The sequence below is a fragment of the Apis florea genome, unplaced genomic scaffold (assembly GCF_048593485.1).
Source record: "Apis florea isolate Af1SG1 unplaced genomic scaffold, ASM4859348v1 contig_3696_pilon, whole genome shotgun sequence".
NCBI lineage: Eukaryota > Metazoa > Arthropoda > Insecta > Hymenoptera > Apidae > Apis > Apis florea.
In genome coordinates, this window is record NW_028256809.1 from 3,975,403 (window position 1) to 3,993,817 (window position 18,415).

An 18,415-nucleotide genomic window follows, 5' to 3' on the forward strand; every position below is an offset into this window, starting at 1 on the left:
TACAACACAAATGAAATATCTTCTAACGAAATGTATTTCTTTTTTATCATCTATATTTTCATTTTCACGAATGAAATTATATTATAGATTTATTAAATATGAAATGTAATAAATTAAAATTAAAATAGTATAGAAATTCATTCATTTATAATTTAAAGAAATCTTGAATTTGAAGAATTCTAGAAACCAAAATTTCTTAGGATTTTAATTCTTAAAAAAGTTAACAGAGAAATTTCGCAAAATGTTTTTAAATAAATAATTCAACGCTGTGCTCAACGAATGGAATAAAAGAACTTAATTCCTCCAGAGAAAAATGAATATCTTCCTTAAATTCCCTCGACAATCTATACTCATCCCCGTCGAAACAAGGATCTCTTTAATCAAGAAAAGATACCTCCCTCCCCAGAGATCTCTCACGCACAATATGTCTAATCCTGCATCTCTTAAGTTCTTCAACTTCCCTTCAAGTGCCAAGCAATTTTTATCAACTAATCAGATGAAACTTTAACCACGTCATTTTTTCGAGAACTAACTTCGCATTGCATTTCAAATTCCTATTCTTTATTTTTTTATTCTATAACTCTTAGTTCCGACTTTGTTTAAAAGTTTCTTTCGAAAGCCAGAGTCTTTACACGAGTCTTCTATCTTCTCTATTTTTATTTCTATTTCCATATAGTTGCTCGCTCTCTATTCCCCATCTCTTTCAATTTCGCCCTCATTCTCCATTTTCCACGTTTCTTTACAAAGTTTCACTTAGGCCTAGTTGACCGTTGCTAGTACTTCACTTTTCCACGATTCTTTTTCCATTCTCTCGAGTGTCTGTCTGTTTTTCCTCTTCTCCCTCCTCCAACACTACCGCCCTCTCTCCAACGTTTAAAAATTCTTCATCGCGATCATTCTTGTCAATTATCGACAATTCTTATTTTTTTATTTCATAATTGATCGAATCTTTCGATATCATTTCTTTCGATTCGAAGAGGATTCAGGGGCGTGGATAAAAGACGGATCGTGCCGAGAGAGAAAGAGAGATAAGGAGAACAGATTGTCGGGCGAAAGGGGAGGAAAAAGGGAAAGCACGTCTCTCGATTATGCACGCTTTCTCGGGGTAAGAACTGGGCTAATGGTTAGTATTCTAGAGAATTATCGCTGCAGACTAATTGCGCCTGTGTTGGCTGTTGCCCAACTCAACCCGCGGCGGAATGTTTCTATTCAGGGCCTCTCTGTGTGCCGATGAGGAAGCACTTGTATCGAGAAATGTGATGTATGGGGTGTTAACCGGGTATTTGAGATCCCCCTTTGAACGCACGTTTGATAAGTAAACCGAGGGTGTTCGTGCATTTGTAAGTCTAAATGATTCGAGTGGTATATCGTACACGTGTACATCATGTTTTTGAAGCGGAAAAAGGAAAGCGCAGATATATATATATATATTGAATCGATCTTTAATTAAAACAAAACTCTATTTTTATATTTGTGTTTTATAAACACTTGATTTTAGATATGTATTATTAAGAAATGGTTAAAAGATCGTGAAACACAAAAACCTGTAATATATTACACGAATAATATAAAAGGATAAGAGGATTAGTTTTTGGAACGAAATAATTCTGAATAATTATTCCAATTATAATCGGCAACTCGTTGAAATCGAAGAATAAAAATCATTGTCCATCAGATCGTTCGAAACTTCATGGGAACAAGATCGTTCAATCGATCGATCCAATCACCAAGGTTCTCCGCAATCTGGAAATCTACTCAAGGGTCGCTCGTCAAGGGTTTCGTGTCGTTTCAAACGAAGGTAGAAAAGAGCAGGGACAAAAACGAAAGAGACAAAAGAGCGGAATAGAAGAGGGTCTTTCTGTGTCGTCGATGAATGACTCGCGAATGTGTACTCGATTAAATCCACGTATCGGATACCTTTCTAATTAATCTTATACTCTCACCGTTTGTCCTTTACACGACACATTCCCCAGAAAGAGAAAAGAGCGAAGCTCTGGTAATTCTCTTGGATCGGCTTAAAAGCTCATTCACTTACGCGCACTTACAAAGAGAGAGAGAGAGAGAAAAAAAACCTACACTCCTACTATTCAAATATTTTAAGAATACTTATTATATTTAACTATTTCTCCCCTTATCCTTTTCTTATTTCTTAGACATTGAAAAGTACAAAAATAATAATAATAATGTTAAAGTTGAAAACTTTAGAATCATTCCATGGGAAGAGAAATATTTATCCATTTCAACAAACATTAGCACAATTCAACTTGCTTGCTATTTATAATACAAAATATGTCTAGAAACTTTTGAACTGGAGTGTACGTGGTAAACGAAAGAGAAGTACTCGCGAAGAGAGAGACGTTCACACACAGGTATGTACACGTACAAATACACATCGAGGAAACACATAAAGGTGTGAACGAGGCGCGCACACAGAACACGTTTGCACAGACGATTGTGAATTTCCACGAGAGACGGTTTGTCCTTTGAGCCTTGCTGCTTTGGCCAGCAAAGGGAAGACGAAGGAGCTCGTAATTCTCTCCGTGCTCGGTTTCAGCTCGCGCGGCTATTTTCTGCGGTTCACGCGTATTATGCGACCGTTTGACTTGAATCGCAACGCGAGCTTACACGTCTCGCGTGTTTCCTCGCCATTCTCTGCTTCGATTTTCCAGATGTGTGTGTGTGTGTGTGTGTGAGAGAGAGAGAGAGAGAGAGAGAAAGGAAACAGCCGTGAACAGAATACATTCCACTGATGAGCGCATATTCAACGCGCGACTGCTCTTGCACCTACGTGCTTAAGGATATTTCAAGGATTTCGATGATAAAACGATCTGTTGCTCTATGGTGACGAACCGTAAACTGTCGTCTTCTTTGAAATCCTCGAATCAGGCGAAAAATATCAAATCTATTATCTGATATGATTTTCGATTTTCGGTGGAGGAACGTTGAAAGGAAGGGATATGCAGATCAGTTTTATTCGAAACGTAAGAGAATAAAAGTGTTACGAGGGGGAAGCGAAACAGAAACGACAATGGAAAGCGAGGAACGCGGAGCTATGCGCGGAAATTGCTGCGGGCACGTAACAAAATTTGTCAGGAGATGAGATTTTCAGTGAAGGCAGTTATGTACGCCGCAAGAATGAATGGCCGAACCGGTGGGAAACGAGTTCCAGGGGCGCTAACAATAAAAGCGCCGTCCGTTTTCGAAATGAAAGGGGATTTCCAACCAAGTTCTTAAATTTCCGCCCTCCGATCCGGCTCGCGCGGACGGAACTATCCGAGGGGACTTTCTCCTTTCGAAATCCGGTTGATAATTATTCGGGATAAAAGGTTGGAGACCTCGTCGGTGGTGAAAAACGAACGACTCGAATCGATTCCGGAAAGAAATTTCTCTCCTTTCTTGGCCAATGTGTTGAAAAAGATCTTTGATCCTGTGCCGGATCTTGGGGAGAGGGGATAATACGCTTGAATGGAAAACTGTAGAGGATGAACAGTATTGGATTTTGATTCAGAGAATACATAAAGTTGAATATATACAATTTTGTTATATAGAGAGAGAGTTGTAGAGAGTTGCCATTTTTTGCATGAATGACAGATATACTGTGTTATGAAATCATTTTAGAAAATAATATAGTATCAAGAAGTATTGGATGGAATAATTATGAAAATTTTTACAAATGGATGGAAATGGGATAATAGATGAAAAATATAAAATATAAAACATAATTGAAAATGATAAAAGGGAAGATATTAGAACAGATAGCATAAAATACTAATTATAAAACCAAGTTTTAAAAAAAATATATAAAATGTTAAAATACGAAATACTAAAGTGTTGTAGAAAAGTTTTAAATGTTATAGAAAAAGTTCATTTAATAGGAAATACTAAAAGAAAAATTAAAATCAAGTTCATGGTATTTTAATGAAATATCAAAATACCTAATATGAAATGGATTGCTGATATTCAAACGTAAATTAATTGGTTAATTACCAATCTACATATATACCTAAACCTTTCCTTTCCTCGAAGTAGAATTCCATTTATTGGAACAAAATTTTAGTCAATATCCAATTAACTAAATCCAGTAGACTGAATCCACTTATCCAAACATGAACTCCTATTATTTGAACGAGAAATTATAGATATTGAGCTAATTGGTAAATTCCAATTATATGAATTCTACTTAATATTAAATGCTTCTTCTCCAGTAACTTCAAACATATAAATATAGTTCTAAAATATGATAATTAAATTGTGAATATTTATATATTTATGAAAAATATAAATGTGCAAAAATTCATAAAATTGGTTGGCACACAAGAATATATAAAATATTCAAGGTTGTTATAATATTTAGAAAATTGAATTCTTATATAGATTTTACTTGTAAAAATGTATGCAAATTTGCATAAATATTCATAGTAATAATAATTAATAACTAAATTAAGATTAACTTTATTTTTAATAAAATTCTTAAATTTCTAATTATTTAATTTTTAAAAAATACTCTTGATGAAATTAATCAATTTGATTTTTATATATATAATATATCTATAAAGTAATTAAGCATATTGTTAAGAAAAAAAGATATATCTAGTCAAAAGGTGTATTCAAAGTGATAATATCAATCAAGATGTATCTAAAGTGATAAATGAGAATCACGGACAAAGGATGCTATCAGTCATGGCCAAGATTCGTGGTAACTTTGTTGCAATTTTTATGCTGATCCGGAATGGATCGACTTTCGGCTGCTTTGCATATAATGTAAAATCTTTCTTTCACGATAAAGCTGCCGAACTAAGGCTTATTCGAGATTGACTTTATATAGGTATTATAAAAACGACTTTGAAAGCATGATTGGTCTACGTGAGAAAAAACAAAACATCGAATTTTCGCAAGGATTTTGTATTATTTCGATTTTATTTTTGAAAAATATGTATTTTCTTCATAATGTTGCATTATTATGAAAAGAATGAAAAAAAAAATTAAATATTTCTATATTTTATATACTTTCCTAAATAATTAGAATTATATAATAATTATATTTCAATAATGTATAATTATTATTGATTCTCAAAAACCAAAGTGATCAATTTCACATTATTTTATCAGTAATAATACTTAAGGTTATATCTAATGTTTAATTTCATAAAAAATAAATGACTTATCTTTATAAGTACATTTATGACAAAGAAATGATATGAAATGATATAGACAATTAATTAATAATAATTAAGGTAAATTTGAAAAATCTACTTCTTTATTCAAATAGAAAATATGATTTCAATTCTTGAAATCTGTTTGTCTTTCTTTTTCTTTTTCAATCTCTAATTTGGTTTCTATACAATTAAATTCCTATTTAATTTAAAATTAAATTAATAATTTTACATTAAATTCCTTAGCTTTATCATTATCATATCATTTCATAACTTTATAATTATTTATCAATTTCTTGCATAGAATATAACTTTTATAATATTGAATTCTACAATTGAATAATTATTGTACAATTTTCTATAAAAATATTTTCTTTAGCAATTTTCATAGAATAGAAAGAATTTCTTTCTAACTTTTTTTCATTTTATAATAATCTTCAAATAAATCTTTGAAATCATTAATAAAACAGAAATGATATTCTTACCTCATCAAGAGTTGAAGCATTTCATATTGTCGAATCGAGAGCTCTCGTCGAAACAATGCACCAAGTTGTCAATGAGAATATTACTGAAGAACATAGACATTCTCTCTCGAAAGTCGTTTAGCGTTATCAAAACTAGTTCGAGACAGCACTCAAAAGAAGATTGAAGATGGTATTTAGATCTGAAATACGGGAATAATATCACCTTCCTGCATGAAATGTAATTGAATGAGTTTAACAAAATTCGCGAGAAATATTATTTTGATTAATTATTGATATATATTTTATATTTCTTAAAGAAATTTTATTATAAAACTTTTGATTAAATGAGACGCAATTTCAATTAGAATACGCAACGAAATTCTTTGTGACGTTCTAATTTCTATTCAAGTTTTAAAAGCTAAAATAATATATATATAATAAAATATCACTTTAATTAATTAAAAATCTTACTTTTTTGATATATTGACACGTATTATACTTTAATTTAACTTAATTTTATTCACAAAAGATTTATCACACAAGAAACGCACAATCGTTACACATGATGACGCAGTTAGCTACTGAACTTGAAAGTGTTGCCAACCTAAACAATCTAAACTATTACATGGTTCTTATTACCAACTTCGACATAATAAATATTATATATTTAATTTCTTTAATATTAAATTAATAAATATATTATATTATTCAGTTAAATAAAACCATATTTTATATTCTAATTTAAATTTCACAAATTGTATCAAAATTTTAATCAATATGAGAGAACAATTTCTAGTGACAAAAGTGACTTCTACATATAATGCTTCAATGCAAGTTCTCGATTATATCCTTCATTTAAATAAACCGCAATTACATGTTAGAACATAAATAGCAACCGAAAGATGAGCTTTGCTCTTGGTACTCTTTGAACCTTGATCTATATATTAACTAACTTCGCAAGCGGAACGTGCTAGCTGACATTCGCTAATTAAATTTTGAATACTCTAAGATAATCAGATTCAGGTACGGAAGAGAGACGTGTATTTATGCTCTGAGAAGCGATTTTGAATAGTAATAGTATCGCACAAATGTGTTTCCACATTACGACTGAATTTGTCTCCAATTGTACGTTTATATATATATATATATACATATATATACACATGTATATACATACGTATAGAAATTATTTAAGAAGCACAGAGGTAAATTCAAAATACGTATTTATATATTCTGAAATATTACGTTTATATACATGTTATATTTATGTAGAATTCACACATGCGTATTTTGTAGAATTATTATATCTAAATAAAATGGGGAAATTTTCAAATAACAGAACATTCAATTTTCTATATTAATGGATATTTTGCATTTTAGAAAAAATAATTTCACCAAAAAAAAAAAAAAGAAAAAAATAATATATTCTGTTATTGATACATTCTTTTATTTTTTGTATGTTATCCAAAACCTTGATTATTCGTACAATCACTTTTAATCACATCCTAACCTCAAACATTCGATTTTCAATTATTTGTATCAAACTATCTTACAAAAATATAATATTCCTATAATGTTCCTATAATGTACGAATTTTTAAAAATATTTTTTTCAGAAAATACAATCCATAAGATACATACATGATTGCACAACAATTCTTTTTTGCGAAAATTAAAGTTGTTCCGCTAAATCATGAAACGATCGTTCGCGTGTTACGGTAAACAACGAACAAATTGAATTTTATAGAAAATGCCATTATCAATATGGGATTTTCACACTGAAACGGACGAAAATCACGGATTTAATCTGCGAATGGACGATTGAACTTTATTTTCGAAAGCGTTCTCATTTCAACGATCGGGAAGCGAGAAAGGGCGTATATCCCACAATACGTATGGGTGAGTTTTGCAATTTGTTTAACTGTACGAAAGCCGAGGATAGAAAGGCTTCATTGAACACGACATGTCTATGTTTACGGTTGTTTTATGGTGTTAAAGTGCATTCACGAACGTGACCGGTTTTTATGGTGACGCTGAATGTGCATCAACGTTATGGAGGATAAATTTAACTTGACAATGTCTGCCCCATGAGATTCAGAGATACGATACTCGATTTTTATATATTGACTCAATAAAGTTCGTGTTATCGAGTACATTTTATTAATTAATACGTTTCCTAATGTACTATAACCTATAACTTGACTATCTATAACCTATAACTACCATTTCCATTTCAAATCGATTTGTTTAAAAAAATCATAATAATTAAAAGAATAATAAATATTTTGATTAGAAAATATTAGAATAATATGTCGTTCTATTTTGAATTAAATTTAAATAAAATTAACTAAAATTTAACTAAAATGTTTTAAGTGGACTACTCTCTTATACATATATATTGATATAAGAAATTTTTATTATTTCTCTGATTCAATTAACATGTATAACTATTTTAAATTAATATATTGGTTTATTGATTATTACAATATAATTGTTATTGGTAAAAATATGAACAAAAACACAGGAAAAAAATATTTTTACAATCAATTGCATTAAAAATACTAATAAACCAATGTTTTATTATTTCATATAATAAAATATTAATACCTTTATGAAAAATATTCAATGTATACATTGCAATATTTAACGACTAAAAGAAAGAAATTCTTATAATATTTATGTAATTATTTATTTATCCTTTAGACTTCATTCTTGAAGTTAAATAATACTTATTTTAAAAGTTTGCTGTCACCATTCTTGAAAGTGACTTTTAATATGCCATTAATAATATTAGTTCACTTGTAAAAGAAGGTCAAAGAAAGAAGAGAAGAGAATGAAGATCAATAAGTTTCTAACCAATGATCATACATACATAATGTGTTCTAAAAGTTTCCAGTTGATCTAGTGAACGGGAAGATCAAGTGGTTGCAAGTCAAGTGCAGATGAATTTAAGCGCGGTCGCAGCTCGTTTGGATGTGAAAGTAAACGTAATTTGTCGACTCGATGTCCTCTCGAGAGGGCTTTATACACACATATACATACCGATCGAACGCAATTGCAACTCACAGCTGTACCAGGCAGCTACGAAACCAATTACAGAACTGTGTTAATCTCCCGGATGTTTCGAGTAGCCCATGTCAAACTTCTGATTAATTTAACTATTCATGATATTTTATTTAGATAATGGTAAGAATGAAAAGATTTTTTGATATTTGAAAAGAAATAGAAACAAATATTCATTTATATTTTTGGATAATGATAACATTATGATTTTAACTTATGATGTTTATTGAGCGACATATTTATATTATATATATATATATATATATATATCATATATATCTCTTTCTTAATAATATAAAAAAATTTACAGTTCATTTTTTTTTTAGAAATTTGACAAATTTATATAGAAAATAGATCACTTCCTTATTAAATTTATGAGAGAGATAATCAATTTTTGTTATATTTCTGAAAATATTAAATATATAAAAAAGTAATTTCTTTTTAATATATATATTTTTTATTTTTAAAGTAATTTAACTTTTTTTTGCATTTTATGGAATTATGTTAAAATTATGATTATTTAAAATTTAATTAAAATTCAATTTTCTTTTTTGCATTATTAATTTTATTTACAACTCGAAATACAATTTTGTATTGTTTCCATAAATTTAATTGTATTAATTGTATTGAAAATAATATTATATGATTACATTATAACATCAGTAACTGATGTATACATAACATATATCATTATTTCCATATTAATACAAAAAATATATTTGAATGCAATTAATTGAACAAATATATGAATTGAATACGTAATGCAATAAACAATATAATAATAATAATTCACACGATTTTTAATTGCATAAATTGATATATGTATAAAACATGAGCATACTCATGACCGATGAATAATTTACAATAATATTATTTGTAAATGCATAATATTAACAAGCGCTGTCCAACATTAATAAACACAATTCATATAATTTCTTACTTTAACATCTATGTAAATTGATGTATGTGCATCGACAATGCGATTAATATTAATTTCTTCTATAATATTTACTCCGTGTCTTTAAATTTATAAACTAAAAGTTTTTTCTCTACAAGCCTCATTGACATATTAGAAAATACTTTTTACCACCTATTCACGTTGCGGTTGATTCGATCGAATTCGTCAACGAAAAAAAAAAAATGTCAATTTTCAAACATTTTCAGATCAGATCTGTTTTTTTTCGTTTCCATCTCGAAAACTGCCAAAACAAAAAAAAAAAAAAAGAAAAAAAATAGGAGAGAAAAAAGAATTGGAAAATATTTGTTTCGTCATGCGGAAATCTATTGGTTAACCGAGACTCAGGGTTCTCTTGATAATTGAAATTCCTATATGATTCGTGATATGAAAGGAAAATAATTATAAAAGCGCACAACTTGATTGTATTCCTCTTTTTACTCGTATAAAAGTAAATTGAAAACGCGAATTAAACTTTTCTTAATCTTTGTCTCTTTTTGACATTCATATTTTAAGATTATGCAATTTGAGAATAATGTTCTTCAAGAATAAATAAATAAAAAACAAATCTGTTTAGCATTGGATAGAATAGATTTCGGTTTAACGGAATAATTTTAATTGTTTTAAAATGGGGGGCGGGAAGGTTTCATCAATAACGAATCGAAATACTTAATCGAACTTTTGAAAATACAATTTGCTCGTTAGCTTTCCAATATTTGCCGTTTAATGGAGGAAATATTTTAAATTTATTCTCCAACAATGTTTTAGCACAGTATTAAAAAGCGTGGACATTGTTTACGTGATATAGATTTCATTTTTTCCGAGATGAATTCTTTCAAAATTTCATTTTGACGTATTGTAAATTAATTTTTATACACTGCATCAACTTCCACTTGTTTTCGAAATCTATTCAATAATGCACTTTTCGTGTTATCCCATTTCTATTTTAAATTTTTTCCGCTGTCCAATTGCTTCGAATTAAAGATAGAACAGATATTCCTATCACCATAAAATAAATCGCCACAATTTCCTATCCTATTTTTCATCTCTATACGCACCATCATTCACACACGAATAATCCAATACCATACCAACGTTTTTCACGAATTTAATCCTCTTCCAGCCTTTATTTCAAATCCTCAAAGACACTTTTCAAAAGTGTCTATATTCCATCTACATTGAAAATCAATTATTCCTCCAAAATAAATCACTACACAATTTCCTATTCTATCTTCCACTTCCACGTACTATCGCATTCACGCACGAAATGCAATATCAACCATTCCAACGTGTCTTCGCAAAATTAATTCCTTCTCCGTTTCGAATCCTCCAATTTCTTCAAAGACACTTTAAAAAAAGAGAAAGAACACGTCGTATTAGAATCACGAGAAGGTGAAAATTAATCGGATGAAGGGAATCAAAATGGCAAAACCCGACTGGTACCTGGTCGGCATGGAACCAGTCAATTAGAATACCAGGATATCGCGACGTTATCTCCTTCGCGAGCTTTGAATACAAATCATTCCGTGGATTACACGATACGCTATGCACGCGTGCATGTGTACCACAAACGTGCAAACCTGTGTACATACATAGGGAAATACAGGGCGCAGAATTAGATCCTGCGGTGGCCGGAGCCAGTCGGTCACGGAACTGCCATGAGAACCTGCCCTAATCCCTCCACATTGCGCCACCATGTCACTTGCCTCGATGTTGCCAGCTTTGACGACTGCCACCGAGTTTCAACAACTTAGTTTGCCGCACCACGGATCTTAGAATCTGTTGGAGGGCAAATGGCGCCCTGGCCACGTCGCTATGTCCGTGTGGTTTGACTTTGCCCTTCCTTCATCGTTTCATCGTTTTCGAGTTTCCAATGTTCCACAGTTGATGCCATCCTCTTGCCAGAAATTTCGATTCAACGATCGTCTTTAATATTGGTTTGACATGTTGCACATTTGTTCTAAAAAGGAAATGATTTCGTTTTATTGGTGTTTAATAATTTTATATAGTTTGCAGTGATTTTTTTGTTTGAGGGTAATGTCTATGCAATTTGACTTTGCTTTAATCCCTTTCATATTTTTCAAATTTCAGACCACTTCTTATTGATTCTCTAATTGATGCCATCTTCTTTGAAGCGTGTTTTCCGATAATTTGGATTCAAGAATTGGATGGGTGGATTCCAGGTGAGAGTCGAAAATTACAGTAATATCAAGTGATTCTACAAAATTGAAAATTTGTTAAAATATAGAAAAATTAGGCTAATTTTCATTAGTTGTGAATTAATCATTGGTAGATTAGTTATTCTATATCATTAATCTATCTTCTAACTTTCCAATTATTAGCAGAAATATTCACAAATCAATTCGTAATATCTTTTTTGAAGAATATTCATTTCACGATATGAAAAATGTATAATATTTCAGATGGCAAGGCAAAAAGATTGCTGATATAAATTCAGGCATGGATAGAAATTCAATTTTCACAACTTTATTATTGCATATACACAGATGTACGAAATTTTCAATAAAAACCTATGAAACAGGAATACAGAAAAAAAAAAAAAAAAGAAACTGTAGCGAAATAAATTTCAAAAATCTAATTTCTTCACACTAAATCAATTCATATATACACATGAAAAAAGAAAATTTTGTATCACCAATGATTAATTCCTTTTTCTTCTTAATTAATTTAAGTCCTAAATTTATAGAAATTATTATTAAATTGTCTTCGATATTCTTGAAAATATTAAGAAAAAAAAATAATTGAATACCATTTTTGATTTTCCTCTTCATATCTCCTTCATTTCAATGAATTAACCAATTAATCCAAGCCAAGAAACAAATCTAACAAGGAAACGATTAAAAATTATTTCTTAGAAGCCAATCCAATCTTGCAAAAAAAAAAAAAAAAGAAAAAAAGAATAAAATCTCTCGCACTCTGCACAGGTAACTAAACAACGGGAGGACAATGGTCCAAGTATTTAGCATCGGATGACCGGACGACGGAATCGGATTTATCCGCGTTCGACGAAAATCGATCGACCGGATGCTTGGGCGAACGTCGGGGAACAGGTAAACGGCTTGAACAAAGCCTGGCAAACAAAATGACGCCATTCTTCAGGGCGAACCGTTCCAATTTCTACACTTCGCTGCAAATATTGCCGCGTGCCGTGTTCCTGCACCACGACCACGCTTCTTTTCGCGCCGTTTCAATTAAAACAGCCAACCCATCCAAGAGAATACGTGTATTCCTCTCCCGCTCTTTCCTTTTCTCTCTCTCTCTCTCTCTCCTCTACTCCTTAACGACAATTGCGACTCGAGCAAATATTTAGCTGTGTTGCATTGGAAGGGAAGAATTTTTCGTCGCTTGACACCTCCGTTTCTTTCACGTTTTTTACGACGTACTTGCAATCTTCTGAACGCGTGAGGAATTTCGCGTGGAAAGATCTGGATCTGGAGAAGACAAAATTGGATTTTAACGACGGATTCATTGGTAAATATTAAATGTTACACACAAAAGTACAGATGAAGATTAAATAATAGTTATAATAATTGGTAAAATAATTGAATATATTATAAGCGATCTTTTTTTTTTTTATTAGGTTCTATATTTTAAATTTTCCCAATCATGTGACATTTCATATGAGTATTGAACGATATGAAATATAACACATTGAATACAAATGATTATGTGAATGATAACTCTTCACAGTTTTTCAAATATCCATGAAACTTTATACCTATATAACCTATACCTCTATTATTTATACATACGTTGTAGCAAAAAATATATCATCAAACATGACGACGTACGGATAAAATATGAATGAAGTGGGACATCCTTGGTATGTTGTAATCGAAAAACGCTCGAAAACCATATCTCTCGTCGTACGCTGTTATTACTCACCACGGTTGTTTACAACTGTCAACGGTTGGGCACAAGTGTAGGCGGTTATATTTCTCGTATATTTCTATATATTTGCACAGTTATCTTGTTGTTTTTACCCTCCACCCTGCGTACATCCAATTCATTTCAATCTCAGTGGCCATGTGCTAGAGCGCAAATATTGAAGCTGGCGCGATGACACGTGCCGTTTGTTAGGTTTCGCGCGCGCCATGTATCCTTTCAATTAAAATGAACGCATGTTGAACAATGCTCCGCGTTGAGAAGTGTTCTCACCCCGTCCACACACACCTCCCCTCCCCCACCCCCACCTCGCCTTTCACGTTTTTTTCCAACTCGCCTCTTTTCTGAATGGTATCGTCCTATTTGTTTTCGACATTTATCCAATCGCACAATTCCTGGCCTACCCCTTTTTCTCGTTCCAACTGATCGCGTTGTACAATTGATTCCAAATTAGAGATCGAGAGGAATAAATAACTGTAGAAAGTGTAATCGAGATCGTGTTTCGTTTGTATGAATCTGAAAATTTGCAACGTTTGGAAGGTAATTGGATATTTTTTTTTTTTATAGTGAATTGTTCTCCATTGTACTACATACGTTTGGAAAATAATATTGCAATTAACAATTATAAGAACAAATAAAAATAAAAATTTTTATCCAATTTCCTTTTATTTTTGATCTTAATTTTTAAAATTGAAAGAGAGTTTTAAAATAACGTATATAGTCAAGATTTATAAATATCTAGTTACCTAATATTTTTGCGATGAATGAAGTAAGTGGTAAAAGCACGTATATGGTCAGACGTATCTGTCTTCGACACGAATAATTCTATCTCTTTGAAGATTTTCTTTGAATCTGCAAATCATCGATTATTAAAATCAGCTTGGAAATCGTATCACGTGATTATCTTATTTTCATTTTTATTCGTGTTTCATTCCATTCACCTGTGTTTTGGAAGAATTTGTTAATAATATGTCTTTCACAAAAAGGATATAATTAAAAATTTTCGAGAGACAGACTTTAGTAGTACTTGTGATGCGCACAGACAAAGTTCAACTTTCAGATAAATAACAAATTGAAAAGCATATCGATTATTTCGAGTATGCAACTTTTCCATCCAATCGTTACAAAGTTCGATCATCAACTGCACCACAATCGTCCCCCAAACGGAATCACAAAGCACAATCAACCGAGCGCGCACACACCTTCTTCCATCTCCTTTCAAATCTCGCAAAAATCACCAACGTTGAATCCTCTATCAACAAGCTGGCCCAGCTTCGAGTAAACAAAATTACCGCGCCGAGGGAACGCTCTCTCCGTCGTCTGGTTCCGCCCAGGACGATTTCTCACAGTGGAAAAAGAGAAGAGAAGGAAAATGGCAAAGACCGGGCCAAAAAGAGGCAATCCAAACAAAAAGAAAAAAGGAAGATAAGGATGAACACGCGGTGGATCCGCAAATGTCTCGACGATCAGCACAATATGACTTTCCGATCTTCTATCACGGAGGAAATAAGTAGTTCGAGACTTCTTCCTCCTGGGAGAGAAATGTCCAACGATATTGCGCTTTCTTTTCTCTTCGGCCAACGATTCATGTATATCCTTCAAATGCATACGAGTTTGGAAGAAGACTCCATTAGGCCATTATATAACAGATCGTTTATCCTGTTTGCGATGCTCTCTCCTGGGGCTGGTTTAACCCTCGATTGCGGGATGAGACGATACGGCCTTATGCTTGACCTCTTTGGATTAATTGGATAAGAACCAGGTTGAAGGATCGAGGATAAAAGACGCGATCGTCTGTCCAACGATCAAGTTAAGATCAAGTTCGAGAATAGTTGGAAAGTTTGGCGAGTGATGCTGTTTGATTGTTTGTTTATGGCTGTTTCTTGTTTTCTCACGGTCTGCTGAAATAATCAGAGATAGGTGTTGATAAAAGTTCAAGAATAATATTTCTAGAGTCAAGAATGAGATTTTATGTTATTTAAAAAATATATAATTCATGACTTCTTGAAATATTTGTATGAAAAATATATTGTTTAAATATAAATGTATAAGTCTGAATACAAATATTCGTTGTTAATAAGAACTTCGTTAAACAGTATATAATATGAAATATATTTTTCACGATATCAATTATTGTCTAAAACAAATATTCGAAGTAACAGTTCTTATTACCAGGAATGAGAAATGACTATCAAAACATTTGTTATGTAATTATTCTAAATAAATATTTGATTTTCTTTTAATAACACGTTTTAGAATAGAGCTTTTGGAACGTATATGTACGTTCATTGCATCTTTGGATAATTTATGCGCGCTATAGGCTAGACTATCGTAATAGTGTGTTTATCGCAGACGATGAAGTTGCGACACATTGTGGCAAAGTACATATTCACACGACATAATAGAAACGACCGACCAATTTGCCACTCTACAGAATAATATACTTTTAATGGTGAATACGAGATTACGTGGAAAATTCACTCTACAGGAATACTGGTATTTATGGTAATTTACAAAATTAAATTCGTGAATTACTTTAAATTAACTTCTCTTTTAATCATTTTTTTTATGATGAAATTAAATATGATATTAAATTTTTTATGATGAAAATAAATAAAGAGGATCCGGTTTGTTAATATTTATATTCGTATTTTACTCGAGAGGAAATGGTATTGCATAGGTTATTTTAGAGACTCATTAATAGAATATCACTAGAAGCTTTTGAGCTTTTAATTTTTTAAAATTACTCTTTCTTCTGATACTTTTCGTATCATATAGTTTCGTGTTAAACGAACTATTATTTAATTCAGAGAAAAATTAAACAACATCTTCAATAATTATAACATAACATTCAGACAATTAAATCACGTTAAATTAGTAAATCAATGTAAATATGATTCCACAAATAATATAAAGTTAAATCACCATTAAATTAAATAACAAATATCATTCCACGTGAAATGAGATAATTAAATTAACATTAAATAAGTAAACAAATGAATATGATTATAAATATATGTATATATAAATATGAATAATATCGAGGGAAATTAATAACTTCCCTTTGAAAATATATCCATATTATATGATATAAGAGATTTACAAGAAAAATTTCCAAATTTACCACACCTAATTCTCATCTGTTCACGATTATACCTCGAATCACACCACATCAATGACTTCCATAAAACGTAATTTTCAAATTTCTAAATCCTTCGATCGATCTCTTCCAATTTTTCTTTCACCATCCAACTAAAAAGACTCGATTCAACAAGGTCGTTCGACACAATGCCGGCCATTTCCAGGCGTTGCCGCTGAAAGATTCAGCTTGGATTAATCAAAGAATCTGTTACAATTCGATTCGTAATCAAGATTCGATGGAATTCCTTTTGGGGGTGGCCCTTTTGTCCCGCGAAACAATGGTTGCTGGTTGCTGGTTGACCGAAGTTGGAAGGTGAAAGAGTTCGAGAGGGACGAAGAGAGGAAGATGGAGGAGCGAGCGGAAGACTGGCTCCTCCTTGGGGCGCGTTTGCAACGATCAGCAGAATTCTTCGGCCGAATTAGAGCCAAGTTCCTTCAGGCTCGCGTCGAGCTGGATGATACCGAGGAATGTCGTCCAAGGCTCGTCGAATAATGCCCGGAATGCCCGCCACCACGCTACTCGAGGAATCATGCTCGATGACTTTACATCTGGACCGCTTAAGACCCTTGTGATCCATGGGGGTGCGGCTTTGTGCGGCCTCGATGTCGCGTGTTCGAATCCCTTTCGATGGATCGTCGACACAGGGGCTTGCGGGATTGTGTGCGTGAGATATGGGTATTATGGATTATAGAGTGTTCTTGGGGGTTGTTTGGGGATTTGAGATATATATATATATATCTCTCAGGAAATAATAAGGAAGATTATTAGGTACATGAGATTGATCCATCGAAGTTGGTGAGAAATATGGAAGAAATGTGTGTATTAGTGTTATTTGTTCGTCCGACGTTTCCTACTTTATTGGATTCTTAATATAGTGATAGTGTTGCAAAATTATAAATGAAATTTTTATTTATTTTTTATCAAATGTTTTATTAGAAGTTAAAACTTATCGAGTCTGGAATTTGGGGGTAGATCAATGACGCGAAAGAATTGATCAAGTCTTCGTCTTATTTTAACTTTGAAATATATTAACTGCTTTTCACAAGACTGTAACAAATATCCTAATACTTTGAAACACGAGACGTCAATTTCTTTGCTTTCACTGATCCACAGAGACGTGGATGGATTGTCATAAGACGATCGATACCATTTCTACAACGAAGAAATAATAAGAAAAACGATTTCGAAAGCTGTGCTCCTCATTTTTTTTTTATATCAATCGCGATGTCCAAGTGGACACCAATTGCTCTTCGATTCACCAGTCGTTTTACGTTCTTTCTTTCTATTAGACACAGCCTCCTTCCGTGAAGGGAGAAAAGATTTTTCTCGCCTCAGGACAAATTACCGCAAGCAGAATGGCCGCCTCGAGTGAATAAACTGACCAATCACGACTAATGGAAGAGACCCAGTCTATTGCTCGTTACAAATCTGAGGATACCCGTTACTTTTTCCTTCGACCGGTGAAAGTTGGTTCAGATAGGCGACAAATTAAAAATTCTGACGTTTCATTTCTCGTCTTTTTTTTTTCTCCCAACGGGGAGAATTAAATTATTAAGAAAGTTTAAACTGAATTAGGTAGATGTTTTCCAGAGTTTTATTTTTTTTCTTTTTTCTTCGAATTCTTTCTTCTTCTTGACAAGTTGAGAGAGAAACGAAGGTTCTGCTCTTTGAAGTTCTTAGAAGATTGGAGGATTTCAAAGAAGGTTGGAGGATTTTAGATGATTTTTTTTCTT

At 32.0% G+C, this 18,415-nt stretch overlaps 1 protein-coding gene and 1 long non-coding RNA gene across 3 annotated transcripts in view; one reads left to right on the forward strand and one right to left on the reverse strand.

The window, feature by feature from the left end:
* Window positions 1-18,415, reverse strand: part of dpr1 (defective proboscis extension response 1) — a 226,592-nt gene that overhangs the window by 68,221 nt on the left and 139,956 nt on the right. The gene's annotated exons all lie outside the window — the stretch shown is intronic.
* On the forward strand, window positions 7,058-7,924 carry LOC147656548 (uncharacterized). The gene is made up of 2 exons (XR_015294252.1): window positions 7,058-7,515; window positions 7,615-7,924. It is a non-coding gene; the product is annotated as an uncharacterized LOC147656548 (long non-coding RNA).